Genomic DNA, 10,415 nt, shown 5'->3' with positions numbered 1-10,415 from the left:
TCAATACAATCTAAATCTGATACCTCACTGTCTGTCTTTTGACTGATACTGCTTTTAAACTGGTCTGGTCAGTCTACTCAAATATTTGTACTATACATTTTTCTCTCTACAAGCAATATTATGATCATTTATAATAATGATAGATTAATTTATGAATAGATATGGCAGGTTTCAGGACACTGATATATCTAAAAATGTAGAAAAAATATACTGCCACTATTTTCACCACCAAAGAATAAGAAGTGTGATTTTAATATGATTTGACTCTTTGCAGGCTGTCACGCTGTCTAGTCACAGAGGAAGGCTGTGCTTCTCTGGTCTCAGCTCTGAGGTCAAACCCCTCACACCTGAGAGAGCTGGACCTGAGCTACAATCACCCAGGAGACTCAGGAGTCAGACTGCTCTCTGCTGGACTGGAGGATCCACACTGCAGACTGGAGAAACTCAAGTATGTAGAGGGTTTACGTCAATGTTCATATCAGACATGTTTTACTTTTCAGGCTAGTTAAGACAAACATTCTTACCAACACTTGGACAAAGTTATATGCTATGTGTGTGTGTGTCCTGTGTGAGAGAGTTCAGGTGTATCCCTCAATGACTGTCTGTTTTTCTGCTTACCGCTACAGTGTGAAACATGGTGGAGAGTTCACAATGAAACCTGGGCTTAGAAAATGTGAGTGTTGACTGCTGTGAAGAATATGACTAAGAATAAGTCTTAATTCAAGTTAAGTCAAAGACCACCATCATTACTGACTTGGTCATATTAAATATCAACTGTAGTTCTACAGAAGCAAAAATCAGGGACACTGTTTGAGTCGGTGTATGTGTGTGTGTGTGTGTGTGTGTGTGTGTGTGTGTCTGTGTGTAATTAATGTGAATAAGTGTGTTTTATATTACCATACAGTATAACATGTGATCATTCAACAAGTCTCAAGTTACCTTAACTTCTCCTTTTGATACCTAGAAACATCTACATTAAATGAATTAGTGAAAAGTGAGTTAACATTCTAATGTGAATGATGATGATTTCTAATATTGTGTCTGGTTTCATCCATCAGATGTCTGTGATCTCACACTGGACCCAAACACAGTAAACAGACTCCTCTCTCTGTCTGAGGAGAACAGAAAGGTGACATGTAGGAGAGAGGAGCAGCCGTATCCTGATCACCCAGAGAGATTTGAGGACCTTAAACAGGTGCTGTGTAGAGAGGGTCTGACTGGGCTCTGTTACTGGGAGGTAGAGTGGAGTGGGGGGGCTGGTATAGGAGTGACATATAAAGGAATCAACAGGAGAGGAAGTGTTAATGACTGTGGTCTTGGATGGAATGACCAGTCCTGGAGTCTGTTCTGCTATGACAACAGATACATTGCCTGGCACAATAATAACTCCACTACCATAGACGTCCCCTCCTCCAGCTCCCACAGAGTAGGAGTGTATCTGGACTGGCCAGCCGGCACTCTGTCCTTCTATACAGCCTCCTCTGACACACTGATCCACCTGATCACATTCACCTCCACATTCACTGAGCCCCTCTATCCAGGATTTAGGGTTCATTATGAATCCGACTTAGTGTCCCTGAAATAATAACTGGACACACACACACACACTGGACACACACACACACACACACACACACACTGGACAAACACACACAGACAAACACACACTGGACACACACACACACACTGGATATACACACACTCAACACACACACTGGACACATACACACACTGGACGCACACACTCTCACACACACACACTGGACACACACACTGGACGCACACACTCTCACACACACACACTGGACACACACACACACTGGACAAACACACACACACACACACTGGACAAACACACACACACACACACACACACACTGGACAAACACACACACACACTGGACAAACACACACACACACACACACACACACACACACTGGACAAACACACACACTGGACAAACACACACACACACACACACACACACACACACACACACACACACTGGACAAACACACACACTGGACAAACACACACACACACACACACTGGACACACACACACACACACACACACACTGGTCACACACACACACACACACACACTGGACAAACACACACACACACACACACACTGGACACACACACACACACACACACTGGACAAACACACACACACACACACTGGACACACACACACTGGACAAACACACACACACTGGACACACACACACTGGACACACACACACTGGACACACACACACTGGACACACACTGGACACACACACACACACACACTGGACAAACACACACACACACACTGGACACACACACACTGGACACACACACACACACTGGACACACACACACACTGGTCACACCCACACTGGACACACACACACACACACACTGGACACAGACACACACTGGACACACACACACACACACACACACACACACACACACACACACACACACACACACACACACTGGACACACACACACACACACTGGACACACACACTGGATACACACAAACACTGGACACACACACACACACACACTGGACAAACACACACACACACACACACACACACACTGGACAAACACACACACTGGACAAACACACACACACACACACACACACACACACACACACACACACACACACTGGACAAACACACACACTGGACAAACACACACACACACACACACTGGACACACACACACACACACACACACACTGGTCACAAACACACACACACACACACTGGACAAACACACACACACACACACACACTGGACACACACACACACACACACTGGACAAACACACACACACACACACTGGACACACACACACTGGACAAACACACACACACTGGACACACACACACTGGACACACACACACTGGACACACACACACTGGACACACACTGGACACACACACACACACACACTGGACAAACACACACACACACACTGGACACACACACACTGGACACACTCACACACACTGGACACACACACACACTGGTCACACCCACACTGGACACACACACACACACACACTGGACACAGACACACACTGGACACACACACACACACACACACACACACACACACACACACACACACACACACACACTGGACACACACACACACACACTGGACACACACACTGGATACACACACACACTGGACACACACACACACACACACTGGACACACACACAAAGAACACGTACACTGGACACACACACACACACATTCTGGACACACACACTGGACACACACACACACACACTGAACACACACCACACAAACACCACACCACACACACACACACACACTGGATATACACACACTCAACACACACACACACACACTGGATATACACACACACACACACTGGAAACAAAATGGACACACACACACTGGACACAAAATGGACACACACACACAAACTGGACATAAACTGGACTTACACAAAATAGACACACACACACTGAGCACGTACACTGGACACACACACACACACACATTCTGGACACACACACACACTGGACAAAAAGTGGACACCCACATAAACACACACTGAACACACACACACTCAACACACACTGAACACTGGGGACACACACACACACTGAACACAGACACTGGACACACACACACACACTGAAAACACACACACACACTGGACACTCACACGACAGGCTTGTAATATTTTACCACTTTGCATTTTTTATGATATATTTTACTGTTTGTGTTTGTACCACAGGAGGTTGGTGGGACCTTATTTAGGGAGGACAGGCTTGTAATGGCTGGAGTGGAATAAGTGGAATGGTATCAAACACGTGGTTTCCATGTGTTCCATTTCATTCACTCTGTTCCAGACATTATTATGAGCCGTCCTCCCCTCAGCAGCCTCCTCTGGTATGTACTGTCCTGTATGTGAGAGAGATCCAACAAGGAATTACAATGTATGTATTACTTTTAATACCTGCAAATGGCAAATAAACTACTGGAACTCCTTATGAATGTCTGCAGCCGACAAGAGGTGAAAATATTACCGGAATATTCTGCAAAATGTTGAAGACGTCACTCAATCCACCCAAAACAACATGCAGTCTTTCCACAAGACTCCCATGAAGTTATAGTGTGACGTTATGAGTCGACGTTAAAGTAACATTCTCACAACATACTGCACTTGTTTTATCCTGTTTTAGATGTATCTTCTGTTTAAACATTTAAACTCTTACAATAACACCATTAAAATACCAATGTGATAATTTCTTGTCTTTTATGTTGGAAAAACAAATTGTACAATTATATGTGGACATACGCTCCATAGTTGTACAAGTATACATGGATATATTGTACTTTTCATAATAAAACATACTTGAAACAAGAAAAAGCATGTTAATTGTGAAAACAATTTCGTTATTGATTTTACATTGCTTTTTCCTGTCTCATGTTGACGTTTTGTCATGAATCTTGACCTGGAGGCAGAACTGTGCGATTTCCTCTAGATATGTCAGCTGCAAAGTCAGAATTGGCTGTGGAAAATGTTGTTTTATGGTCTTAATTTAAGGGAAGGATTAGCAGTGTGGTTAGGGTTGAGGTTAGGATTAAAATCGGATTGTATTACTTTGTGCCTGTGCCAGCTAGGGAATATTTTGCTGAACTGCCTCCAGGGCAAGATTCATGACAATAAATGCCAACCTGCTTCCAGGGCAAGATTCATGACAAGAAATGCCAACCTGCCTCCTAGTCGTCCCCTCCTTATCTTTACAAGGCTGCAGAACATGCAAGCTAGTGATGTGGGGGTTCTCTCATAACCCTCAGTCCCCAGGTGGGTAGATGGCAGGTTGAATAAAGAGAAGCTAGTGATGTGGGGGTTCTCTCATAACCCTCAGTCCCCAGGTGGGTAGATGGCAGGTTGAATAAAGAGAAGCTAGTGATGTGGGAGTTCTCTCATAACCCTCAGTCCCCAGGTGGGTAGATGGCAGGTTGAATAAAGAGAAGCTAGTGATGTGGGGGTTCTCTCATAACCCTCAGTCCCCAGGTGGGTAGATGGCAGGTTGAATAAAGAGAAGCTAGTGATGTGGGGGTTCTCTCATAACCCTCAGTCCCCAGGTGGGTAGATGGCGGGTTGAATAAAGAGAAGCTAGTGATGTGGGGGTTCTCTCATAACCCTCAGTCCCCAGGTGGGTAGATGGCAGGTTGAATAAAGAGAAGCTAGTGATGTGGGGGTTCTCTCATAACCCTCAGTCCCCAGGTGGGTAGATGGCAGGTTGTATAAAGAGAAGCTAGTGATGTGGGGGTTCTCTCATAACCCTCAGTCCCCAGGTGGGTAGATGGCAGGTTGAATAAAGAGAAGCTAGTGATGTGGGGGTTCTCTCATAACCCTCAGTCCCCAGGTGGGTAGATGGCAGGTTGAATAAAGAGAAGCTAGTGATGTGGGGGTTCTCTCATAACCCTCAGTCCCCAGGTGGGTAGATGGCAGGTTGAATAAAGAGAAGCTAGTGATGGGGGGTTCTCTCATAACCCTCAGTCCCCAGATGGGTAGATGGCAGGTTGACTAAAGAGAAGCTAGTGATGTGGGGGTTCTCTCATAACCCTCAGTCCCCAGGTGGGTAGATGGTAGGTTGAATAAAGAGAAGCTAGTGATGTGGGGGTTCTCTCATAACCCTCAGTCCCCAGGTGGGTAGATGGCAGGTTGAATAAAGAGAAGCTAGTGATGTGGGGGTTCTCTCATAACCCTCAGTCCCCAGGTGGATAGATGGCAGGTTGAATAAAGAGAAGCTAGTGATGTGGGGGTTCTCTCATAACCCTCAGTCCCCAGGTGGGTAGATGGCAGGTTGAATAAAGAGAAGCTAGTGATGTGGGGGTTCTCTCATAACCCTCAGTCCCCAGGTGGGTAGATGGTAGGTTGAATAAAGAGAAGCTAGTGATGTGGGGGTTCTCTCATAACCCTCAGTCCCCAGGTGGGTAGATGGCAGGTTGTATAAAGAGAAGCTAGTGATGTGGGGGTTCTCTCATAACCCTCAGTCCCCAGGTGGGTAGATGGCAGGTTGAATAAAGAGAAGCTAGTGATGTGGGGGTTCTCTCATAACCCTCAGTCCCCAGGTGGGTAGATGGCAGGTTGAATAAAGAGAAGCTAGTGATGTGGGGGTTCTCTCATAACCCTCAGTCCCCAGGTGGGTAGATGGCAGGTTGAATAAAGAGAAGCTAGTGATGTGGGGGTTCTCTCATAACCCTCAGTCCCCAGGTGGGTAGATGGCAGGTTGAATAAAGAGAAGCTAGTGATGTGGGGGTTCTCTCATAACCCTCAGTCCCCAGGTGAGTAGATGGCAGGTTGTATAAAGAGAAGCTAGTGATGTGGGGGTTCTCTCATAACCCTCAGTCCCCAGGTGGGTAGATGGCAGGTTGAATAAAGAGAAAACAATAGGCTACATAAAACAATCCATAAATGTATAATTATTATGTAATTAACACAAAACATTAAGGACACCTTTTCTTTCCATGACAAACTGACCAGGCGTAACTCAATATTAGGAAGGTATCCTTAATATTTTGTCCACTCAGTGGCTCTGACCCTTTACGTAACAGTCAATCCTGTTTGCCAGGAACCTTCTGTAATGGTTCGCGTTGGATAAAGCAAGACGCAGCGGGGAAATGTGCACTAATCTTTTTGTATTTAATTGGCAAAGAAGCTGAACCAAAAATAAACACATACACCAAAAAGACACAACGACGAATACCAGTCTGGTAAGGCACAATGCTATACACAGAACAATCTCCCACAAAACACAAACATAACACATACCAATATATAGGACTCTCAATCAAAGGCAATTACAAACACCTGCCTCCAATTGAGAGTCCAACACCCAAATACCTAACATAGAAGTACTAAACTAGAGAGAACATAGAACATAACCTGGAAATAATAAATCAAACATCCTTCTAAGCAAACCACCACCCCGAACCACATAAAACAAATACCCTCTGCCACGTCCTGACCAAACTACAATACATATAACCCCTATTACTGGTCAGGATGTGACACCTTCTTTAAATGTTCCCAAATGCTTCCACACTGATACTCTCTCACAGCTGCTCCAGGGGCTCTTGGGATGAGGAGTAATTCTCTTCTAACCTGATCACTGCTGCTCCAGGGCCTCTTGGGTTGAGGAGTCATTCTCTTCTAACCTGATCACAGCTGCTCCAGGGCCTCTTGGGTTGTGGAGTCATTCTCTTCTAACCTGATCACAAACAAAGACAAGATTCAAACAAATAAACATGATGGTCCAACATAATAGGGGGGGGGTATAGGGAAGGTAGGGGAGAGGAGGGGGTATAGGGAAGGTAGGGGAGAGGAGGGGGTATAGGGAAGGTAGGGGAGAGGAGGGGGGTATAGGGAAGGTAGGGGAGAGGAGGGGGTATAGGGAAGGTAGGGGAGAGGAGGGGGGGTATAGGGAAGGTAGGGGAGAGGAGGGGGGGTATAGGGAAGGTAGGGGAGAGGAGGGGGTATAGGGAAGGTAGGGGAGAGGAGGGGGTATAGGGAAGGTAGGGGAGAGGAGGGGGTATAGGGAAGGTAGGGGAGAGGAGGGGGTATAGGGAAGGTAGGGGAGAGGAGGGGGGTATAGGGAAGGTAGGGGAGAGGAGGGGTATAGGGAAGTTAGAGGAGAGGAGGGGGTATAGGGAAGGTAGGGGAGAGGAGGGGGGTACAGGGAAGGTAGGGGAGAGGAGGGGGGGTATAGGGAAGGTAGGGGAGAGGATGGGGGGTATAGGGAAGGTAGGGGAGAGGAGGGGGGTATAGGGAAGGTAGGGGAGAGGAGGGGGGTATAGGGAAGGTAGGGGAGAGGAGGGGTATAGGGAAGGTAGAGGAGAGGAGGGGGTATAGGGAAGGTAGGGGAGAGAAGGGGGGTATAGGGAAGGTAGGGGAGAGGAGGGGGGGTATAGGGAAGGTAGGGGAGAGGAGGGGTATAGGGAAGGTAGGGGAGAGGAGGGGGTATAGGGAAGGTAGGGGAGAGGAGGGGGTATAAGGAAGGTAGGGGAGAGGGGAGAGAAGGGCATAGGGAAGGTAGAGGAGAGGAGGGGGTATAGGGAAGGTAGGGGAGAGGAGAGGGGTATAGGGAAGGTAGAAGAGAGGAGGGGGTATAGGGAAGGTAGGGGAGAGGAGGGGGTATAGGGAAGGTAGGGGAGAGGAGGGGGAATAGGGAAGGTAGGGGAGAGGGGAGAGGGGGGGCATAGGGAAGGTAGAGGAGAGGAGGGGGTATAGGGAAGGTAGGGGAGAGGAGGGGGTACAGGGAAGGTAGGGGAGGAGAGGAGAGGGTATAGGGAAGGTAGGGGAGAGGAGGGGGTATAGGGAAGGTAGGGGAGAGGAGGGGGTATAGGGAAGGTAAGGGAGAGGAGGGGGTATAGGGAAGGTAGGGGAGAGGAGGGGGGTATAGGGAAGGTAGGGGAGAGGAGGATGGGTATAGGGAAGGTTGGGGAGAGGAGGGGGGTATAGGGAAGGTAGGGGAGAGGAGGGGGTATATGGAAGGTAGGGGAGAGGAGGGGGTATAGGGAAGGTAGGGGAGAGGAGGGAGGTATAGGGAAGGTAGGAGAGAGGAGGGGGTATAGGGAAGGTTGGGGAGAGGAGGGGGGTATAGGGAAGGTAGGGGAGAGGAGGGGGTATAGGGAAGTTAGGGGAGAGGAGGGGGTATAGGGAAGGTAGGGGAGAGGAGGGGGTATAGGGAAGGTAGGGGAGAGGAGGGGGTATAGGGAAGGTAGGGGAGAGGAGGGGGGTATAGGGAAGGTAGGGGAGAGGAGGGGTATAGGGAAGGTAGAGGAGAGGAGGGGGTATAGGGAAGGTAGGGGAGAGGAGGGGGTACAGGGAAGGTAGGGGAGAGGAGGGGGGGTATAGGGAAGGTAGGCGAGAGGATGGGGGGTATAGGGAAGGTAGGGGAGAGGAGGGGGGTATAGGGAAGGTAGGGGAGAGGAGGGGGGTATAGGGAAGGTAGGGGAGAGGAGGGGTATAGGGAAGGTAGGGGAGAGGAGGGGTATAGGGAAGGTAGAGGAGAGGAGGGGGTATAGGGAAGGTAGGGGAGAGAAGGGGGGTATAGGGAAGGTAGGGGAGAGGAGGGGGGGTATAGGGAAGGTAGGGGAGAGGAGGGGTATAGGGAAGGTAGGGGAGAGGAGGGGGTATAGGGAAGGTAGGGGAGAGGAGGGGGTATAAGGAAGGTAGGGGAGAGGGGGGGCATAGGGAAGGTAGAGGAGAGGAGGGGGTATAGGGAAGGTAGGGGAGAGGAGGGGGGGTATAGGGAAGGTAGGGGAGAGGAGGGGGTATAGGGAAGGTAGGGGAGAGGAGGGGGTATAGGGAAGGTAGGGGAGAGGAGGGGGAATAGGGAAGGTAGGGGAGAGGGGAGAGGGGGGGCATAGGGAAGGTAGAGGAGAGGAGGGGGTATAGGGAAGGTAGGGGAGAGGAGGGGGTACAGGGAAGGTAGGGGAGGAGAGGAGGGGGTATAGGGAAGGTAGGGGAGAGGAGGGGGGTATAGGGAAGGTAGGGGAGAGGAGGGGGTATAGGGAAGGTAGGGGAGAGGAGGGGGTATAGGGAAGGTAGGGGAGAGGAGGGGGGTATAGGGAAGGTAGGGGAGAGGAGGATGGGTATAGGGAAGGTTGGGGAGAGGAGGGGGGTATAGGGAAGGTAGGGGAGAGGAGGGGATATAGGGAAGGTAGGGGAGAGGGGGGTATAGGGAAGATAGGGGAGAGGAGGGAGGTATAGGGAAGGTAGGAGAGAGGAGGGGGTATAGGGAAGGTTGGGGAGAGGAGGGGGGTATAGGGAAGGTAGGGGAGAGGAGGGGGTATAGGGAAGTTAGGGGAGAGGAGGGGGTATAGGGAAGGTAGGGGAGAGGAGGGGTTATAGGGAAGGTAGGGGAGATGAGGGGGTATAGGGAAGGTATGGGAGAGGAGGGGGGTATAGGGAAGGTAGGGGATAGGAGGGGGGTATAGGGAATGTATGGGAGAGGAGGGGGGTATAGGGAAGGTAGGGGGAGGAGGGAGGTATAGGGAAGGCAGGGGAGAGGAGGGGGGTATAGGGAAGGTAGGGGAGAGGAGGGGGGACTTCCTCCATGTCAGGTAAGCAGCCTCCAAGTCTACCCTCACCAACTGACCAGACTGAGTGAGTTCTGAACATCCCTCTCTGTCCTCTGATGCTGCGTCCAAGTCTTCTTGGGTCTTTCTGGTGTCTCTGTCTTGACTATTTAGTGAGTTTTTTCAGTTCTTTACCAGGCTGCCTGAAAAACACAAAAAGATGGCAACTACATAAGAGTTATAAACTATCAAATTAAAGAGAGTCCCACACTCCATATATAAACTCCCAATAATTTATTGGGTATTTACCAACGTCTCAGCATCACTG

The sequence above is a fragment of the Salmo trutta genome, chromosome 15, assembly GCF_901001165.1.
Source record: "Salmo trutta chromosome 15, fSalTru1.1, whole genome shotgun sequence".
NCBI lineage: Eukaryota > Metazoa > Chordata > Actinopteri > Salmoniformes > Salmonidae > Salmo > Salmo trutta.
Note: the sequence above shows the minus strand (reverse complement) of the source record.